The sequence below is a fragment of the Struthio camelus genome, chromosome Z (genome assembly GCF_040807025.1).
Source record: "Struthio camelus isolate bStrCam1 chromosome Z, bStrCam1.hap1, whole genome shotgun sequence".
Lineage (NCBI taxonomy): Eukaryota > Metazoa > Chordata > Aves > Struthioniformes > Struthionidae > Struthio > Struthio camelus.
In genome coordinates, this window is record NC_090982.1 from 53,603,095 (window position 1) to 53,626,241 (window position 23,147).

Consider the following 23,147-nt stretch of genomic DNA (forward strand, 5'->3'; position numbering starts at 1 on the left):
TCAAATATCAAACTAGAAAATAATTCTGCCTGTCCTCAGATGGGTCTGATGATGATGTTTATACAGTTTTCTAATACCCCACTGATTTAAGGAAAAAGCTAATGACAAATTTATTTAGAATTCAGAGTGAGATTTTGGTTTCATGCTACATACATATAAAAAAAAGTGTTCACCTTGTCTACTGACTTATTTCCTATAGAAAGAACCACATGATGAAGTAATGAAAAGTCAAAAATAGCATGTGAAGGAACAATGAAAGTGGATTTGGCTTGCTTTCCTAGTACTTACCGTAGTATTTCCCATTTCATCAACTTTGCAACCATATTTTTGTATGCAAGGATGAAGCAGCAACAGTCGTGTTGTTCTGTTTTTAATTTTTAATATAATTGCCACTGAAAAATCTTTACACATCTTGAATGTTCACAGTCAAATGGCTATATATATTGCTTACATTTTTTGTTGTTAATGAGAATTAGTTGCATTTGCTATTCTGTACCAGTTTCACCTTTATACTTTCACTATTGAGTTACCATCACTGTAAAGGAATTCTATTAAGTCTCTTAACTGGGGTGCACAAAATCCAAAATCTGTGTCTATTTCTTTGTTTCATAAACACTTGCAAGGATGTAATTCAGAGTTTAGACTACACTTAATCTGTTGTCCCTGAATAACTTTTTCTTTGTTTGGTACTGTCACAGAATTCTCATATTTACAAACTAGAAAAGAAACAGATGCAATTCGCAAGAATAAATAATTCTGGATTTATTTGTTCTGATTAAGCTCAAATAGTTTTTGGATTAATATCTTTTAAAGTTAACTGTTTGTTATTAACTGCTACTAAGTATGAACCGTGACTTAACTAGTAACCAATAGTAACAGCTTTATACCATCAGGCTCTTAACAGACAGGAGAAGTCTTACATATATTGTATTTGCTGTACTTTAATTGAAACTAGCTGCTAGTGAGGAAGCCACATACTTATATGATGGCCATTTGTTCTCCATGCGTATCGAATATTTTCTGGGTTTTATTTTTGCCTTTTTTCTCCCCCCTTTGGCACATGAAATGCATGCAATCAAAATAACTAAAAATCTCAAACATGTCGTATTTATTTTGACTTTATTTGACTTTGACTCCCTCTACAATTTTTCATAATCAGCCTGAAATCTTTTCTTCTTTTTCATCCTTGCTGTGATCTGAGTATAGTAGCTAAATATCTCTTAGCTCATTATATTTTTCTTATTTGCATGAGTTAAGCGTAGCCCTCTTAAATTTAAGTGGACAGCCTATTTGATTGGAGTAATCTCCTCCAACACCTCTCTGTTTCTCTGTTCCTATAATGTGATTTTCAAATATATGGTGCAATTGCTCAGCATTATAAACTACATTTTCATTGCTTGGCTCTGGGTTTTGGATGGATGTCTGTTTTTCCACTTTCTCTTTTAGCATATAAGTAAATGATTTATTCTTTTAAAAAAATCAGAAATCATAATTTCCAGTGCTACACAAGTGATACTTTCACAATTTCTAGTTAGATTTTAGGGACTGTCAAAAATAACTCTACGACTCTGATGTCCTCGGTGCTTCAAGAAGCCAAGATCAGAGAAATAAGTATGCCTTTTTCCCCTCTCAGTCAGGGTTACTTATAGTATTTCAGATGCCAATCTCTTTCAGACTTCTGTAAATGCTACTTTGCCTATTTTATTTCTTAGTGAGAGAGAGAAAAAAATCTTTTTCATTCTGCTTTTCTAGTTTTCTGCGTTATGCTTTGTTCCTTTTATGTTTTGTACATAATCATAGCCCAACCATGTCTTGTGTCTTGAAATTTCACTTCTTACATTTTTCCATAGCTAGCCATTTCACTTCTCATAATATGCGCAGTTATCTTTGTCCAAGCTTCATTGGTGTTGGCATGGTCAATTGGGTCACTATTGAACCTTATCCTTAAATACCAGAACTCTTTCTGCAGGCCTTCACCACTTAATGCTTTGTTTTGCAACTTGGGGGCTTGGGTTTTGGCAGGGGAGTGTCCTGCACTAGCATTTTGACCTGCTGTGTAGAAAATGATGTGTAATCTTTAGCAGTAATTGTGATAATGGTACAATCCAAGCATAAAAATCTGGAAGATAAATATTGGAAGATATTTTCCACTATATACGTAGAATATTTTTCCATCATACAGATAAGTTTATCAGTTGACTGACTAACAGTTGCACAGCTTAAGAATGGGTTCTTTAGAGCTTTTTTTCCCATCTGTTGCCTTTTGTACGGTTGTCACTCTGTGTGTGTGTGTGTGTGTGTGTCTACATATACGTGTATGCTCACTTAGCATACACATAGCATTTGACAAAGCATACTCAGAATTTGACAAAATGAAAATCACAGTGCTATTGGCAAATTTTGGTCAAGCACTTTGTAATCACAGTCTTGGTAAAACAACTGGAAGTTACACTGAAAAGTTACAATAACTAATACAGTATGATATGTCTCCACACTGCCTTCATGTGGAGAAAAATCTAAGTTTATGCCCTGTTTTAAGTCCATTTTGTAAATCTGTCTTCAGTATGAAGCGCTGGCTTTGGCTTTGTCAATACAGTGAAGGAAAAATGTTATATTCTTTTCTACGGTAATAAGGGATGAATAGAATTAGAAGCAATATCCAAAAAATATCCACCAAAGCTAGAATAACTAGAATAATTCATCTTAATAACAATTGTTCTTCTGAAAACATACTTGTAGCTTTTTCATGTGCCAGTGGATATAGGAGTGGCAGAACAAGCATTGTGAAAATAGTTGCTTTTCTCCAAGCTTTACTGATTATGTTAGCTCTCAATTAGCATGATTTTGTATTTATTTTCAAAATCATGTCCCTTTATGGCTTTTCCAGGGGTATTATTTGTTTTTCTTTCCTGCAACCATTTTTTTATATGGATCATTTTTCTTTCTGATTATTGTAAGCACAACCTATCTTATCCCCTTGCACTCATCTGTCTTTCTGCCAATTCACATGAAGACACCTACTGAGCTCCTTCTCCCCTCAGAGAGTCCTGAGTCCAAGGTGTGATATAAGTCCAAATCATGACACCTTGGTCATTCCACTGTTTACAATGAGCCATTTTTAGCTAACACGTCCTATTAATGTATGCCACTGAACCAATGTGAAGCGATAAATGTAGATAACACAGGGTGGTGTTCAGCAACTTGTTCAGTATCTCTTCTGTCAATAGTGCCAAGCAAGCCTTATATACAGTTGCAGTTACATCAGTCTCAGGACTAGTTGGAGAGCATTGGCTCATTTATTAGTGAACTAGTGAAGTACACTTCCTTAGTGCGCTTTCATGAGTGGCCAATGACTTGGGAGTTTGGCTTTTTTGTTGTTCTTAATATATGGCTGGAAGATTGGTTTGCTTTTGCATTTAATACTTCTCTTTCCTGCCACATAAAGTTCAAGTTTCTTGTCCCTGCCTGACATGAATTAATCCCTGGCTGCTTGGCCCTTCTTTCTTACCATGTTACTGTTCTCCTCCTCTGACCTAAATCAGCTATGCCTGCCTGGAATACTTAATGGACCTACTTCTCTCACTGACCTTTTAATATTTTCTCCTGTGTAGGAGGTCCTTTCTGATATGATCTGCAACTTTTCCTTGATCAAAGTCCTTCCCCCTCTTTTTTTTTTTAATCTGCATGATCTCATTCAGATAATTTGTTTTGTGTTTGGAAATGTTTTCTTTGTGTTCTGTGTGTTATTCTTCTGTAAGTAACTACATTTAGAATGGTGAATGCATAAAGGCAGCTTCCTAATTATATGCATCTTAGTAATTGTATGCTGTTAAGTGGAAATGTATATATTCAAAATGTTTAAAAGTAGTTTCTTATCTGCAATTAAAAAAAAAGGCCTTTTTTTTTTATTAGACAGTTGCCAAGAGCATGATTGATGCCTCAGAATGCAGATATCCATGAACCCTGACCCACAGACCTTAGAAAGTCAATTTAAACATGATACAACCAGTGGGGTGACATGTTACTTTTATACCTCTTACCTTCTCAACTGTGTACTGCCCTTGGGGTAGGTACAGAGGGTAGGCGAAAGATGTAGGTGGTTGGGAAGAGAAAGAGAAAGGAAAAAATACTAAAAAGAAATTAGGAAAAAGTATGGCATGAATTATAATAGGGAAGAAAATAAAGGTACAAGAAGAGCAACAGTATTATCAAAGTACCCTACAGTATGTTACAGCTATACCTATATATCTATTTTAAAAAATATATAACTGGAAGATTATAGAAAATTGCAAAATACAAGTAGCAGGCATACAGATTTGATACTTAAGGGAACCGGGGTTCTTAGATGAGATTTACAGGGTATTGTAGAGAGTCCTTGTTACTATTTAGTTTCACATTAACTTGAAGGACAAACCCTATTGCTGAATTCCAAGTCACTGGCAATGGCAAGCTTATCCTGGGATATCAATGTCTCCTTAGTGTCTCATAAAGACTATAGTAGAAGCATTCAGTAGGAAACTAAACTTAATGTATTAATTGTTTTTTTGTTTGTGTGTTTTTATCAGGATGTATTGGCTATTAGGTTCACAAAGGAGGCAGTATTTGCCAAAAACAACTTCAAAATCCACTGTCAGATCGATAGCAGAAAATAGGTCATTTTAATGTAATAACCTATTGCCGTAAGCCAAGGGTTTTCTGTTCAGACAGGGTTTGAGTGTTTGATAATCAGGCCACTTGCATATGCTGAGCATCCATTATTTTTATTTTTCTCACTATGTCTTGTGAATAATTCATTTGAATGAACAAGAAATTTCACTTAATGACTGATTGTTTCCGTTAACACTTGTGGACTTGGGAGATAAGACCATTGGAGATTGAATTGAATGAATTGATTTGGATGGATTGAAAAGATCGCTGTATGGTTCTACTTGGCTTTGGCATCCACAAGAATAAGACATATAAGTCATTCTCACATCCAGGGATACTCTTCTGTGCAATAAGGAAATGTTCCTTCGAGGAAAAGGGTCCATAATATCCTGTTGTGTTCCCAGGAGTCCGAGGAGCTCTATCAGAGTCAGTGAGGTCTTACTAATGTCTTCCCGGAATTAATACTGAGAATTGCAGAAAAGACAGCTAGACTTTTTGTAGAGGGTGGGCATGCTAGTAGGTGACTTGGTCAGCCCTTGACACACACAAGTGTGAAAGACTTCCTTTTAGGCAGTGACACGGATAGGTCTCCCCCTGCTTTCTTCCACTTTCCCAATGAAGCAGTGGAAGCAGTGTAGAAAGTTTTTGCTGATGCAGGTGTCTGCCATCTGGAGTGCTAGTATTGCCAGAATGAGAGTGAGGTGAGCGATATCCCTTGCAGCGTTACTGATCGTAAAGATCATCAGTAGTTTAGGAAAGGGAGGGCTGAAATCACTGACTGGGACATTGACGAGCACCAAAGCTTCCTTGGGGAAAGCTTTAAGGCCTCTTCTGTATAAGTATAAAGTATTTAAGAATGTTACTCCTGCCGCCCCTGTTTATTTATCTCCCTTTCCTGCCTCCCCACTCCCATAAATAGTCACAAGGATTTATTAGGCTGCTGTACTGTCTAATCAGAAGAGAATTTACATTTCCCAAGTCCTACTTCCGTAACATTAAGAAGGAGCAGAGGCCTCCTGGTACAAAATGGAAGAAATGACTTCGCAAGAAGAGTTGCTGGTAGCAACAGTCAATAGAATTATGGATCTTTTTAGTAACAAGACTGCTGTAAGTGAAATGATGGTGAATTCAGTTCACTGAGGGATTCGAGGGACAGGTGGCTTTTGAGATGTGTCTCCTGGAGTGGAGATACTGTTGTAGTCTGCGCAACTGCAGCTGGCTGTCCCCTGTTTTAGAGGGGGCAGGCTCAGACAAATGTGATGGTCTCAGTCTCGAGATGGTAGAAGCGGTATGGTAGAAGATGGAACAAAGAGAAAACGGAATGGCGTGAGGAATAACGGGGAGATTTCAATTAGGAAAAGTGGGTATGTAGCATATTGGACATATGTGATGCCAGTCTGGTGAGGTGAATGGTAGAAAATGATTGAATGTGGTAAACGAATCAATTTTTAGTTCTTTTATGCTTGTTGGAAGGAACTGATTTGCTGCAATCCATGTAGGAATAAAATAGGCCAAAGTGAATTGTATTTGGAGATGGTTCCATATGTAAGTTACCCTTATGCTAAATTTTTCTAAGCAAAATGTCCACCTTTTCAGTTTTCAGGGTAAGTCTTACACTGAAACCAGCTTGTCTCAGCAAGCAGAAAAGAGTATGAGAGGATTAAACCACTCACTGTTTAATTTATGTAATCAGTACTATCCGTTAGCATCTATTTGTCTAATGATTCTATTGAGTATGTAATTTTTTTATGGTAGAGATTGTTGCCTTAGGGAAGGAAATATGGAAACTGGCGATATTTCCTAATAGCTGGTGACCAGTGCAGGTAGTTGGTACTTTGGCTCCCTGATTATATATATATATATTATATTATATATATAATTATATAATATAATCTGCTGTTATATGTGGCAGATTAGAAGATGTTTCATCTGCTAGAAAAAAGATGAGTAAGAATCAGGAATAACGTTGGGTGGTTACAGATTGTCTCATAATATTTGACATTGTAAATACCTTTTTTTTCTTTTTCTTTCATCATAGATCTTTTACTAGATTTATTATAAGAACAAATACAACAGATACTGGTGCCTGGTAGAAGCAGTTGGGGGCAGTGGAGGGGAGAGGAGATTCAGAGCCCTCCATCAGGTAGGATAGATTTCGGAGAAAATGGCTCACACTGGATAAGAAATTTGCAGATAGCAGTCAGTTGTATTACTTAATACATTAATAACTTATTAAACACTTTTTAATAATTTACTATTTTGTCTTGTTTTTCTTAAGTAATATCCAGGATAAGGATTCATTTTCCTGAGGGAAACAGTTTTCTCTAGAATATTATCAGAGTTTATATTGAAATCAAATACAATTTTTTATGAAACAAAGATGTATTCTTTAACCATCTGGCATATTAGGAATAAGACGACATGGACTATTATGTACGTGTGTCTATATAAAAATATATAGGATGGTATATCTTATGTAGGATTTTTCCTTGAGCAAGGCAAAATTCTTTGCTGGTTCAGCCGAAACATTTAAGAATATGTGCACAGAGTATAGACATACTCAAATATGATTATGCATTCTATGCAAATTTATAGAACTGTTTTTTGAATATATAGCATTAGGTCACTTTATAAGGAATCAAAAGGAAAATTATGTTACAAAATGAGTCTTTGATTAAGACTCTTTGATTTTTTTCCCCCAGTTGCCTTATATACAATGTGATTTAGAATTTTGGTGAATATGTGATTAGGGGAACTTGACTGTCATGTGCTATATTTATTCCTTAAAAACTGTTCTTTTTTGCTTCTTTTTGTGATTCAGTGAAGTTCCTGCACTCTGATTTGGTTTCTAAAGCCTGTAGTGATCTAGAGCTGGAAGGACTTCATTCTTCATGGGTTGAAGAGAAAAAATTCTATGTTTGCACAGGCAATGATATTCGAAGGTGGAGTTTGATCCGTTTATGACAAGTTATATGTGTTTTTTTCTGTTGGAAGGCTGTTCAAACACTTCACCACTCTGATGGCTAGGGCCATCTTCAATTCCCAGCTTAAATTTATTTATGGACACTTTTATACTTGTTAGTTCTTATACTAGCCTTGACTTTTACCAAAGTCTGAGTAATATAGTTAGCAATTTTTCCTTCTAAAACTAAGTATGTCGGCTAGCTGCCAGCTCTGTGATGTGCCTGATCTCCTCCTCTTTTGCAGAATTCAATTCAGTTCCGAATCCAAGTCATCTGAATGGCAAGGCAAAAAGCTGCCAGAATAGTTCTCTGTTCTGCTTTGTCATTTCCTTTTCTCTTCACTTTTAAATTTTATGTTTGATAAAGCTGAAACTCTTATACATTGTTACTTAATTTTGATCCTCATTAATTAATATAGGTGAAATAATCAGTGTGAATGTTTCTGCTTACAATCTCAGTTTTAGCAAATACGCTACTTATTTAACTTGTCCAAACATGTTGAAGGTATTGAATTTTAAGGCAAAAACATTCGCAGTCTGAAAAGGGAACACTGACAAGTTCAGTCAAAAGGGAAAAGAGGAATAATTTATAAAAGGAACTGTAGATAATGATGCCAGCCAGTTGTTTTAAAGTGCGTCTACCTCACCTTTAATGAATTAGATTTGTCAACAGCATATGTTTTATGCACTACTTCTAATGAAGTGGCATACCAGCAGTACAGTGTACTTTGAGGTTTACTCCATCAAAGCTTTTTGCTGTCGTAAAGTAGACCTTTTTAAATAATAGATACTAAAAACTACATTTAAATAACATTAAGGTTGTGACACAAACACCAAATGACAAACTTCAGGCAATTCAAAGTTAGAGCTGACAACTTGTCATTAACTTGCATTGTTGCTTTTTAAAAAGAAGCACAATTGCATGATTTAAGGATTGAATGTCAGATTAACTTTAAATTTCTTGGCTTTTGTGGGTTGGAGTTGCAACCTTACTGCCATTTTTTATACAGCTTTTTGCATAGCCTCCATTTTCAGAAAAGTAATGAAAGCAATGCAAAAAGTACAGGTTTTGTTCTTCATTTAAAACCAGATGTAAAAGTATTGGCCAAAGAATAGAGGCTATCCCATTGTCAAATGTGTATGTAATCCTTTTAAACTTCCTTTCCTCTTGACTTTGCTGGTGCTTTTATAGAACTTTTGAGAAACAGTTAAGGAAACTTTAGTCCTGGGGTATTGTAGCTTAAACCCTGACAAGTGTTAGTAGTTCCCAGTCCTCTTCCACAGAAAGAACCACGTTTCTTAGTAAAGAGTACTGAATCAAACAAGAATTTGATACATGTAGAAAGCCTTGTAAATTTATTTTTTTAGTTACATAAAATACTGTGAAACCAAAGCTGGTGAATAGGATGCTTCCTGTTATTTCTTACGTACAATTTCCTATTTTGTGTCTGTTAAATGAAATGGCACTTTATTTTTATATTCTGTGACTTCAGCATGCGTGCGTAAACACAGCTCTTCAAATATTGTGTAGAGATGATTTCTCAAGGTCTGTATTGTATAAGCCTAATGTATACAGTCCATCATTTTCATCGCGGTTTGGTCAATTTAATGTAGCATAAACTGGCACTGCTGCTAAGTGGACAATCCTGTACCAGTCACTCACAGTGATCACCTCCCCACCTGTACCAACATTAGTGTTTATACAGCTGCTGGGTAAATGGGAGTGCAGAGGAATAATAGGATTCTTTTTTGCCAAGCTAATTTTCAGCTACCTGATTTGGTTCATTACACTGGTATCCACCGACAGCAGTGGATGCAATAGTCAATGTTTAGCTCTTATAATAAAATATTCACCTCAAGCTTCAATCTCTTTTGTCTCTAAATTGCTTATTCTAGAAGTCTGTGACCTCAATGTAGATTATTCTCAGTTAAACTTTTCTGTGAAGCTTCGGAAACAGCTACTGAGCTGAATGGACCTTACCTAAGCATTTCTCACAGCTGCCATAAACTATTTTGGCAGATTCTGTGACCTTCTAATTTCCCATCCCATCTTCTCTGCTTTGCTTTTCGACCTTTGGAACAACAAAATGAAATATTACATAATCTTCATGCTTTATTGAATAAGTATCAACTGAAATAAAGGCTCCTAAAGTTGAAACTTTTTTTTTGACACGTTGAACTTGGGCTGTTAGTTATCAGTGGAATTAAGAAGGATCTTTTTATTGTTTGAACAATTTTATATAATACTTGGGATTTTTATCTGTGAAAGTATTAATTCCTCTAATGCTACCTATCAGTAATTTGACTACCTTCTTTTTTATATAGGGCCACTGAAAAACTATTAACTGCCCGTGAACTAAGCAAGGTCCTGTAATACTGAAAACAAGACGGTTTCAGTTACACAGAGGACATACTGACTAAAGGTATGTATTTATGTAAACTGGGTATCTTCTAAAATTGACTTGCTATAAACTATACATGATTATAAAGTTCTAATAGGATGAGACCTATGATGTTTATAGGAAGATGCTGATGGGTTCTAGTCAAGAATATATGTGAATTTTTATTGATTGAAGAAAATGTAGGTGAAATGTAGAAGAAACTGATACTATATTTAAATATAAGGTTTTCTTAAAGGTTTTAAGCAATTTATTCAGATCAACCATTTTATAAATTCATATCTCTTTACACTAGATATGAAAAATGGTTAGATGCTGTAACTATGCAGATATGGGTAGGTAAGAAATCTGAATGCATGTTAGTGTAATTTGGGAAGAAATCTGAACAATGTATCTGTTTGCAGTAAGGAATACATGGTTACTGTAGAACTGATTGAGACCACTGTTTTTGAAATGTGTATTATAGCTCTGTATTTCATTAGGTGCAGCAGTCCCTAATATTTTTTACATCTGGAGCAGAACACAGTCTGTTCCATGTTATATAGAAAACCATATCCTGACCTTATTAATAAAAGGTCTGCAAATGTTGCCCGTCTCTCAAGGTATATGAAACTCTTTTCTCTGTGCTTTCTCTTTTCTCTGTTTCCCTCTGCTCTTATTATTGTGTTGTCATCCGTGCATAGCACTACAAAAATCTAACTTGAATAAAAACTTGTAATCATTTCAGGAAAAAGTAGTTTATGAAGCTATATCATCCAGTAGCACAAATTAAGTAGTGGATTATTTGAAATGTGAATAGTAGGCTATACTTTGTATTGGATACTTACCATGTCATTTGACTGGGAACATATGAATTGTGTCAGGTAATGGAGATGGTAGGGAGTGTTGAGGAATACAGCCCACTCATTTCTTTCACTGTAATAAACTTGTTCCTGACGCACACTGTGATAGAAGAAAAATTGAAAATTAACTTCAATCTGTCGTGATATTAAAAATCAAGCCATTCATTCCATGCCATCCTGTGACATAAACTGTTGAAGTACTAGATTTTTGAATCTGTTACTTGTGATAACCTTAAAGGTTCTGAATTTGTGTACAGCGGCAAAGATCAACAATAAGCCAGGATATAGTCATGTCACCTATTACCAGCTCATCTAGAAAAAAAAATGTTATTACAGGAAATGCTGCCTCCCTTTTCCATCCCTGAATTCTTTCCTCCTTACTCAGAATGCGTATCATTAACTACATTTTTCACTGGAGATTTTGTTTGGGCTAATGACATCTTCCACAGTGCTTTTGGTAGTGTACCAGTGAAGGGAATCTTGGCTTGCAACCACCTGCTGTCGATTGGCTTAGAACATGCATAATTTATCTTGCAGATTAGTAGAATATCATCTCCAAGGTAAGTCCACCATAGAACACTTAAAATAAAAATAGATTTAGCCACAACTTTTCCTTCTGAAGGATATTCTGGCAGAGCTGTCACTATGCTCAGTTTTAGCTAGTTAAATAATAAAAAAATATAGATTGAACCTTAAAAATCTTGATTGTAATATAGTTCCCAGCTTGAATCTTATATGGCTTATTAACTTTTTGCTTTACAAAAGTTGTAAAATGCTGTAAGATTAATTTAAGGAAAAAGAAATTTGCTAAAATGTTAATGCGACCCTAGAAAATGCTTTTTACTTCTTTTTTTCCTTAGTCTGTGAGTTTCTTCTCCCTTTCTTTCTATAAACTTTAAATATCGTCCTCATTTAAGAAAAAAAATGAAATTAGATTCCTAAGTTCCAATTCAATATTGTTCTGAAGCAGAAAATTCGTTTCATGGTGGTAGGCAAGTAGTATGCATTGTTTACACTGTATTTCCACTTCTTGGATGATTGCGCAGCTCACTTGAGGCTTGTGATTATGTAAAGAATAGCACAGTGCATGGTGTTCCCTTATAAGATATTTATGAACACTAGCACTCTTAATCATGAAACCAAAGGCTAAGTGCCTTCTGCAGTAGACAGTTCCATATAATATCCTTACAGAAGTTGTTTAAGACAGTAGGGAGAAGGACCCCTTTTCTACATCACAAAATAGCTGATTCTTTCTTTATTGTACAATAACTTATTGTCCTAGTCTGGTTCCAAAGAGAGATTTGTTTTCCTCTGTGAGAACATAGGATTCCCTCTCCCGTCTTTTAATACGGTTTGCTCCATCAACTTTTGAAATAATATTCTTGACACGGCGTCTTCCCAGAAGAGATGGTAGAACCCATTAGAGTGCCCTGTTAATATTCTTGTACCTACCCATATGGCATTGCCATGGCATACAGAGGTGGATGACCTTTAGCCTGAAGTGCAGGTTGTATGTCTTTCATGATCTTCCAGCTGCATGAGTCTTCAATTGTCCTGTTACCAGGAACTTCAAACTGGTCCTCTTTTTCCATCTGGAATTGCATGTCACAACTTGAATAACACTTTTTCCCCAGAAGAATGGAGTATGAGAGCAATCTGTGCTTTAAAAGATCCTTGAGAAGGACATTCCCTTCATTATAGCCATTCTTTTTTTTTTTCCTTTCTCTTTCAGTGGCAATGCAAAGATATCATGGATACATTTTTTTTTTAAATGCTACTTTATTATGAATTAGTTGTTTTATCTGTAGCATCATAGAAGTGACTTGCACTTCTTGCAAAGCAATAAAGACATAACACCTAATAACATAAGTTGCATAAATGAGACAAAATTATTTGGAAAAGATTATAAACAGGATACAATGGGAAGGTGAAGGCTGACTCTATGCAACTAGTTGAAAAAGATTACTTAAATATGGTTTCTGAATTTTGTAAAAAGTTCCTGTCCAGAAGAAAAATCTAGCTTCCTAGGTAATTGTAGAATTGCAAACCAAATAGGTGTGAGGTTTAGTTTTGCGTAACTGCTTTCAATACTGTTAAAAAGGTGTGGTGTAAACACATTTGCATATCAGTGCGTATATTTGTACTTAAGATAGTATTCTACAGAATTTTTTTCCTATATCTTACTGCCATTGTATTTGGTAATGGTTAGGCAATAAATAATATGTATCTTTTATTGTAAAAATAGAATAACCCTACATAAGTAGAAAGAGCAGTGAGAAAGAGGTGATGCAAGCTGGATAGGAGAAGGGCTGTCAATAGATTGGCCATCCAGGAAGACAGGTATGTTTGGGCCAAGATAAGGTTGAGTTAAGCAATAAACTTTGAGGCAAGAAGGATGTCCTCAGTGTTCTCAAGTGCATTGCCTTTGTTATGGTGTCAAAGAAATAGTAGGGTATTTGCTGTTTGCAGTGTGTCCAGAGACTGTGGCAGGAAACATTCAGAGAAAATGGCCTAATGGGAATACTTTTATGTGATGCTGAACAACATACACGTTCCAGGAATAAGGTATTGTGGCAACACAGAATCGGGAGGGTGCTGCTGTTAGTCAGTAGTGACATAAAATGAAAAAATGTGGAAATGTGAAAACTCCATAGCAGAACTAGTTAACTACAAGCAAAGCTGCTGCTTGGACAATTTAATACTTTACCGTGCAGTACTGCATCAACAAACATGTCTACTGTCTGTTATATAGTGTGTTTTCTCCATTTTTAGGCCATAGGAAAATATTTGTGCAATGAATGTTTTAGAGAGCATGATTTGTCTCATTGATGCTTATAACATAACAACTTCCTGTTTTGCCACCTGTATCTGTCCTGCTGAAAAACAAAATGAAACAGCATTTTTCCAGTATTCTTGTTCAAAATGCAGCTATGCAAATTCAAACCAAAGACTAAAAAAAAAAAAAAGTCTGCTCAAGTTTATAGGTTGCTTGAAACGGTAACTGTCTTGTTCATCCTCTTGGATGTTAACAGCCAAGCATGAAAACACTTTTGTCAACACTGGTGATTATTTTTGCTGAACATCGTGATGATAGTTTTAAAGGGAAGAGAGGAAAAAGTCTCAGCTCCACAAAAGCAGTAGAAGTATGGAAAGTGAGAGAAATGTTAAGGGAAAGCAAGAGAGGCAGATATAGTAGCAGGCCTCTTATAGGGAAGTGTATTTTATCTGAATGAAATGGGTGTTTCAGTACGATAATGGACAAGTAATAAATATGAAAAGCGTAATTTTTACAAGAGGTGTAATTTGAACTTTTTAAATGCAGACATCTAGCTGACATCAGTTAGGAGTTCTGCTCTGGATTCAAAGTGCTGGTTAACTGGAAGTCAAGACATAGTCAAGAGTAGAATTAAACACTTTGCTTAAAGAGATGTAAATCACTGCTTTTAATCATAACATCTGTCTGTGTATTCCTGTTAGCTTCTTTTTTAAGATGCTTTGATAATGATCTTCTGACCTACTTTACTGTTAGGCAAACTTTTAATGGAGGATTATATGTAATGTGGATAGACTTCCACCAGCCTCTTAAAATTCTGTATTACGTTTCGGTTAGCCTACTTTGTCCTTATGAGCCTCTGAAGTTTAAGTGCTAGCAGACCTTTTTCTCTCTTCAGGGGAAGCCTAGGGGATTTTTACATCAGTGTATATGGGATATAGGTCAATTAGATGCAGACCTAATACGGTAGAATCAATATACTGCTGAATATCAAAATTGTACTTCAGCCAGCCAATGCTGAAGGAGAAAAAAACAGCTGGTAAGACTTCCGTTTGCTGGGAAGGGAAACAAAATAAGACGGCGAGGAGGAAGATGCCCTACCATGAAAGGGAGTGATCACAGAGATCCAGCTGTTAGCCCAAAATTTTAAAAACAAACAAACAAACTTAACTCAGGCCTGTGTTCTGATTAGTAGAAAGCATAATTGTCTTGCTGTGGAACTCTAGACACCACATAGGCATATATACCTCTTTATTTCTTTAAGTGATTTTATGGATTTCTCAAAGATAGGCTTTTATTGTTTTGATGTGTTCTCACTAGTTACCACAGAATCTTTTAAAGCAGTTTTGATTAGTCTTAATCAGCCTATAAATGGAACAGGCTATTTGAAGTATTTAAACAAATATTTTACAGTCTGAATCTTCTGGTGGTAATCATCCTGGTTATTCTGCTTTGCTTTTTTATAGCTAGCAACACTTCAAAACCTGATTGCAACTTTAAGTAATTAAATATACAAAGAAGCAATAGACTTCCAGATGATTAGAGAGAGTGCTGTGTCTATGTGAAGAAAATATTTTATATAAAAATATATTATGCTTTGATTAATCCACATAAACTTCAAATAAAATGCTAATTATACAATACTGTGCCTCATCAGAGAAATCAATTACTTTTAAACTGATCTATGTGAAGCAGTGAGTTATGTTATCAAGCTTACTTTGAAGACAAGCCAACAGAGGGGAAAATGATTACTGATCACATACTTTTGTGGAAGCTTATTTGCCTTGAACATATTTCTTGTTGTCAAATGCTAACCTTTCTTAGACTGTCACCCGTACAGATGAAACTACAAACTCTGTGTTTCTTAGAAGTTTGATTTATATTACATTTCAGTAGCAACCATTTGGTCAATCTTAGAAATGTAAAATGCTCTTGAAATAGATCTTATGAGATCTACTTAATTGAAATTATTTTTATAATCTCTTTCTAAATTCAGTTTATTGTTACCTTATAACATGCAATTGTCATATTTTGCATGCTGCTTTTTTCCTTTTAGCTGGCTTCTTTAAACACAATTACAGTTGTTGGTCTGCTAATCCTGTGAGTCAGTCTACGCTAAACAAGAAGCTTATATCAAACCCTTGGCAGCTTCAGTTAAAATTAAAAAGCATGCTTTACTGTAGAGATTGTCAAGAGTGGAAATAATATTTGTCCAGTTGGACAGCTTGCTTTTGTAGTTGCTAAATGAAAGTTGAGATTCTGTCTCTTCCCTGAAAGCTTCTGTGTCAAGAAGGTAATTTGGACTGTTTGTGGTTTGACAGGGATTATTAAAATCAGATGAAGTGAAGGGAAGGAAGTGTGAGAAAGCAAAATTGACACTGACACTCTCTATTATTTGCAGCTTGGATCATGATGACTATGTTGATATGATAGATTCTAAATGTTAGATTCACTGTTGGGATATGTTAAGCAGCAAATACAGTAAAACGCAGCCATAGTGATGTTTTTTCTGACTTAACTTGAAGTCATCCAGCATTTATTTTCGTTGGGGAACCTGAGAGGGGGAAGTGTGGTGGAGGATGAGAGACTAAAGGGGCAAATGGAGAGAAGAAGGGATTGGTTTCAGAGAGAATTTAATTTTTTCCTTTGTGATTTGATTTAACCAACACCACATTATCCTTCTTTTGAATTCATACACTTGCAAGTATACTTCAGAGCGAATAAAACTGAGGATTAGGAACTGCTGGAACAAGTCATAAAATTTCTTTTTCCAGTGACTTGTAATTTTGGTTGAAAATTTTTAGCATTAATAGCTTTGCATAAAGGGAGTTCAAATCTTAAAGGCTGTCTGTTCCACATCAATTTTTAATGACTTGCATGTTGCGTGTTATTTTTAAATAGTGATCTTTTCTGCCACTTTGAGATAAATAATTCAAAAACTTAAATCATTGCAATATTCATATAGCTGAATTTTTAATTGCTGAAGATACATTAGCTGCATACTGTATGCATCTTTTGGTATCTGGTGAATATACAATGTATTATTTAATCTTAATCCTTTGTTTTATCTCTTTGGTTATATAGTAAACTTTCAATCTTTGAACAACAGGCAAATTAGTGCAAAAGATAAGACATCTCATTAGTCAAGTTTGAAAGCTTGCTCTCTTTTCAGTGTAGTTTCCTTTTCTGTTTTTGAATACGAGAACTTAGTGAAGAGTTCAATTTTGGGGTAATATTCTGGGTGTAGAGTCTTACCAATTTCATAGGAGACTGGAGAACTGAATGGAGGAAAACAGGTGACACATGAAAGCCTTTGCTATTATTTAGAATAACCATAACTTCAAGTATGTTTCATGCAATGTCAGAGCTGAGAATGTAATGTTTGAACAGCTAATGCTTGCCAGTAGAGCAAGGCCCATCTCTCATCTTCATCTGTCTTCACAGTGTAGTTATTAGCATCTAGACTGACTCATCTCTCAGAACAAAAGTGGTGAGCAGAATGAGCATGAGAAATGAGGTTACACAGAACTGTTTGCATACTTGCAAAATAAGGACTGCCACGTGATATGAGGGTGCTGTTGAGGGAACCTTGGTAAAGGAGGTAGAAGTGAGGAGCATGCAGAACTCTTGTGAGAGGAGGGTGCAAGACCCTAATGTTGGCTGGAAGGGAGAGTGTGGATCACAGACAACTACTACTGTAATGAAGAAGGTAAACAGTGGTAGAAATGAAATGTGTGGTTCTCTAGTTGCAGAAGCCTGGACTTGTACTGCCCAAAACATAGTTTTGTTACATTTTGGTGCATCAAGATCTATTGAATTTAGCTGACCATTACAGTTTTCTGATGGAAATAGCACCTACCAGCCTGAGATCCTGCATCATTTGTGGTTCATGCTAAACCTAGTAAAAGACAGTCCTTTATCTGAAGAGCTCACAGTATAAATAGGACAAAGGAAAGAGGAGAAAGGAAATAGCATTCCTGTTACCAAATTTAAAGAGCAGGAATAGGTGATTTAGCCAACTTCTACTGCACTTGTGAAGTGTATAGCAGAACTAGGATTTTTACTCTTTTCACAAGAGTATGACACTTGCACCTGAATATATGTATGTATATATTTATCGATTAGAGAATTAGAGATTGTTGTGTTGGTAGTATTTAGAAGACTGATAAATCAGTTTTAAGGCCAATTTTAAACTTCAGAACATGTGTACTGTTAATGATTTGGCATTCATTAATAGTACACATTGCCAGTGGTCAGTTCTTCATTGTTAACAGCCATGAGCACACAATATTAAAACAGTTAGTCCTTAACATGCTTATCTTAAATGAACTGTAGGAATACAGTGCCACAGAGCTAATACTGGAAGCTACCACTGATGGCGCGGATCCTTGATGGTCTTAGTCACTGAGGAGGCCAGGCTTGAGCTCTTTGATGAGGGAAAGCGTGAACCCAAGTAGATGACTTCTTCTGTTTTTCCTCTCTCGTACTTCATGCTTTATGCTTCTCACACTCCTCCTCGTAAAGAAAGGGAGGATTTCATCTACTCTCAACATAGTTGATCTTATTTTTTAGGACCAGGACCTGTTCTGGTCTTGCCAGGCATCTTTTCTGTTTATTCCAACAGACATCCTTCCTGCTTGAGTTGCATTTCCTGTTTCTTCTTTTCTTGCAGATTTTACTGCTTGCAGATGTTTTCCTGAACCCATTTGAGCAACCATACCATAATCTCTATTAGCCCCTTTGCAGTTTTATATTTCTGTCTAGCTGCAGTACAAAATGCTTATACATTGTCACAGGATATGCTATTATTAGTGGTGTTACAGTGCTGTATGCTGTCACCAGTAATGCTAATTTAGTGACCTTATGTCTCTTTTCAGTGCAAGCAAATATTAAGTCCTACTTAAATTGGTGAAGGTTGACTTGCTCTACCTAAAAGCACTAGTTACACTATACTATAATGTCAGTTTGTAGCTGTGAGCTGGCATTCTGGTGTTAATAGTAAATGGGAGGTGATAGAGAGCATGCTTGAGCCGCAGCCAGTTTATCACCTGCACAAAACAAATGACGAAGTTAGAGAGAAGTTGCATTACCTAGAGTGAAGGAAAAGCTGGAGTGAAAGGAAGGCTGGCTGATCTGCCATTTCACGGCCAAGCATTTAGTGGCATCTAGATAGTCTGTTCCCTCTTTTGACCACTAACAGGATGTACTTCACTGTAAACAGCGTTGTGTTATAGCTGCATATTATGTAGCCTGTTGTTAACTGTTAATCATAGTATAAAAGTGTACAAGTGAGAGCCAGGCACTTTCAAACAAACTGGATTTTCCTCCTCCCTCCGGCCCCCAAAACGAGTTTAAGCTGAGGACAAATGGTGACAAATGTCAACTACATATCTTCGTACTAGCTTCTGTTTCTTCATTCAGTAGCACAGTTAATGTTATCATTCAGTGGTGGTATTCTTTAAATGCAGTGTGCAAAAATACTTCAAACGCAGAATTTCAAAAATAGCACAAATTATAGAATAACTAATTACAAAAAACATTTAGAGCTCAGGTTACAATTTGCATCACTGGGGAATTAGAGTAGGTTAGTTTGAGGAGAGGATTGTTTGTTTTTTGCCCTTTCTGAATGGGCAGAATTTATGACATTGCTCAGCCAAATGCTCATCATTTTGAATATATCCCTCCTCTACTGGAATCCATGTTTGTCTCCTGTTGTCTAATCTTCCTCAGAGGGGAATTTAGTTGAGTTACAGTACGCTTTCTAAAGTTTGTTTGTGGAATTAGTCAGAAGGTCATGGAGTGAGAAATATTAAACTGAAAAGTTAGTCTTTCAGTATTTATGGTGTTTCAGCCACAAAAGAGAAGATATTTATTCAGAGACTCAAAATATAATAGATTAGAGGAGATGCTCATGGCAAAAATAACTTTGAATTATTTTGCATATTTCCAGAGTTAATTATAGATTCTTCATTGCTCATTCTTGTTAGTGCATAATAGTTGTACTGAGTTTTATTCTTAATATAGACAACATAAATGCATTTAACAATTTATACAATATAATATTTTTACTGTAAGCACAATGGATGAGTTTACATTTTGACATAGGTTAATCTATGAAAGTGTAATTTAACATTTCACTTGCAACTAAAATGTGTAATTCCGTTATCTGCTGAGAAGTCTTGTCTTGTATAATTCAATAATTTTTGAATAAACATTTTTAGTGCAGGGCTTGTGGAAAAGGGTTGTTTTCCTTTTACTTTTCTAGAGAAAATTATAATTTAGTGCTAATATTTGGGATTAGCAAGTCTACTTTTCTTTTTCCTAAATATTCTCTAGGGCAAAATGTAAAGGAAAGGGCCCTTGAATCTAAGGTAACCATCATTTCATACGAAATGGAGATAAAGGTCACCCAAGACTTTGCTGGACCTCTACAGAGGTGGTCAGCAGAGTCTAGAACACAGAATGATTAGAAATTTTTAAGGGAAAATCTCCCCTTTGGAATTTCTCTCTGTGTTTTATGTAAAGGAGTGATTTGTTTTTATAGTATGTAGTGGCTGTTATTTCCAGAACCACTGGAGCTAGAAAGAAATGCTTTATTACCATTTAGAATATGAAGTCAGAGATATCAGTAAAGTAGCATGTTCGTCTCCTGCCTATTTTTGATGCTAGCTGTTAAAATATTGTTGGAATAGCACTGCAGCAAAACTAAGATGAGTCCGAAAGAAATTTTAAAGTGGGGACATGATACAAAATACACATTTTCATTGTTTTTTAAAACCTCATTTCAAAAGTGATTTCAGAAGTCATATAACTCAATGACATTAAGTAAAAATACATGAAAAACATGGATGTTTTGTATTTATTTCTACTAAATGTCAGTGTCCCATCATAATTACTTTTGCAGCAGAGAATCTACTTCATATTTATCTAGCAGGTACTCATATACATGTTGTAAGGTTTTTGGAGAAAATCTGAGACCTCATACTAGTTCTGAACTGAGATTTTTTGAGACATTGAGAAGCTCTAAAATGAATGTTTGAAAGAGAGTATTCTTATGTCGACTTTTAAATTATATTTTCAAGGTAGTTCAAGGACTGTTCCTAAATCAGTATGCATAATATCCGAATCCTCTAATGATGTCTTTTTGACTAGTTATCTGAGAGAGAATACAGTTGTCTTCTGGTACCCATGAAAACGTGTATTATGATAATGTAAGCATGATGAATAACTTGCACATTAGGAAGGGTTTAGGAGTAGCAGCCTGAAACTATGGGTGATTTAAGTTAGACCTTAATAATAAATCTCTAAAAATACAGCCAAACTCAACAGTAGAATTTATCACACAAGTAAGATGACAATGAATATGTCATACTGAGAAATAAAATTGCACAAATGAGGGTGGAGTTTGTTGTGAGCAAATAGACTGAACTACCAAGGAGGAAGACCTTTTGCCTGTAACCCAGACAAGGCCTGAGTATTCTTCCTTTCCTGCTCTAGGCCAATTATGCAAGTTGTTAATGGCATTTCATGGCATATTTTGAGAAGGACCCGAATAGTTTTCTGTACAAATAGTTCCTATTTAACTATCAAATCTTATATTTTATCTTGATTACAGTTACAAACTATACTTTAGTTATCATAAAAAAATAATAAATGTAAGCTTAACGCAAAGAATATTATAATCTGTGTTGAGCTAACATTCGGAGCTGAGGGTTAAGTTTAAACGGATAAGAAGTTTAGGTTTCCAAATAAGGAAGGTTTCTAAAGTTTGGCAAGAGCTTTTTTTTCCATCTCTTTTGCATCTTTAGCTAAACTCACCTGTCCTTTTTCATGTCCTTGAGTGTATTCAGTTTTTGGAGGTGACGTACTGCCTGCCCTCTTTGCTCAAACTGGATTAAACAAGTAGGTTAATAGCTGTCAAAGTGTGGTCTATGGTCTATTAAGCCATGATAAGTGGCATATGGAATTGGCATATTGTCTTTCTTCTTTAAAGAGTGATTTCAGTTATGTTTGATAAGAATACATAGTTGTCTATAAAAAAAAAAAAAATCTTGACATTCAAAAGCAATCGTGGGATGATATAGCAGTTATTCCAAGACAGAAGGGATAGCTGGATGTTTTGAGAGATAGCAAGTACCCTTTAAGATCCACATATAATCTTTTTTGGCCACCTCCTCTTCAGTTCTTACTATCTAATTTTTCATAACTTATGGCAGGCTAAGATTATCAAAATAGTTGTGCACTTTCTGCCTTTATTGTGCTACTTTGGCAAAGCCAGGGGACTGACTTTTCCTGTAATGTGTTTTCAAACAGAAATAGACTTTTCTCTTCATAAATGTATCTCAAAATAAGAAGTGGAAAGTTTGCTCACTTAGGCTTGGAAATGCTTAAGACAATTTTTTGTACTACTCTATTATACAGCACAGTCTGTACAAAACCACAGTAATGTCTTAAACTGAATTTATAGGTCTGTTAAGAACTGTACGTCCATCCTGTCCCCTCACGCCCCTTTCTTCTAGTCAGCTGTTTGAATTGGTGTGGCTGGAACATGAACGTAACATGGTTAGCTATTTTTATGAAATCATGTGAAAAAAACAATTTGTAATACAGGACTATTTTGTTTGTTTATTACGAGTTTTTTATTTATTATTATTGAGTTTTTATTTTTCGTGACTTATACACTTTGAGAAAACATCTGAGCTCTTCCTAAGCTTACTGTTTCGTCATCTAAACAAGTTATTGTTTATCCAATTTGTCTTTGTTTTTACATCTTCCCATATAAATACTGCACCCAAAATACATCTCCTTCACAGGGAATACTTTCACTATTCAGATGTCCAGCATAGAAACATCTATAACCTTAGTTTCTCCTGATGAGATATCTATAATGACTGCAGGGCCAAGCTGTGACCCTCCCATGTCTTTCTCTCTTTTATGCCATGGCAACCATAGTCCATTATCCTTTGTCTGCTGGCCTCTTACAGTTTGTTACGTAACCAAATATTCTCGGCCAAAATATGTCTTGTCCTTCCTGGGCTTCATGGGGAATTTGGTGAGATGATATATTTTGAAAAGGACAGTGTGGGTTTCTCACGAAATCAAAGATGAAAATTACATCTTTAACATAAATCTGATTTGATCTATTGATTGCTTTGAAGATTTGGATGAGAAACTGACCAAGAAGCTACAGGGACTGATGTGCCTGCCGTTCCTAGACCTGAAGTATGGAATAAGCAAGCAGCTGAATTTTTTTCAAACAAGACTTTATCTTGCAAGCTTGAAAATATATAACATAGACTAGATCATGTATACTTCAGCATATATACTCCAGTATACGTGAGAAAAGAAAGGAGAGTGTCATTACTTTGTATTTTGTTTTATTTTGTTTTTTAAAGGAAAGAGAAACAGAAGCTTTAAGGTGCTTTTGAAGTTGAAAATCATAGGTAAATATGAATTTGAAGAAACAGTATGTGACTTTGTTTCTTAATGATAATTTTTATTATATGAGAATTTTTAATGAACAT

The 23,147-nt window shown here is 35.4% G+C and overlaps 1 protein-coding gene across 15 annotated transcripts in view; it reads left to right on the forward strand.

Annotated features, from left to right (window-relative positions):
* The window catches only part of LOC104150264 (uncharacterized protein KIAA0825), a 261,819-nt gene that overhangs the window by 1,703 nt on the left and 236,969 nt on the right, over positions 1–23,147 (forward strand). For 12 of the 15 annotated variants that reach the window (XM_068928990.1, XM_068928999.1, XM_068928995.1 and 9 more), the window contains one exon: positions 9,935–10,032. The gene's annotated coding sequence lies outside the window, so the exon portion shown is untranslated. Of the gene's footprint in view, positions 1–6,685; positions 6,791–7,468; positions 7,590–9,934; positions 10,033–23,147 lie in introns of all 15 variants that reach the window. The other 3 variants (XM_068928998.1, XM_068928994.1, XM_068928993.1) reach the window with 2 other exon arrangements.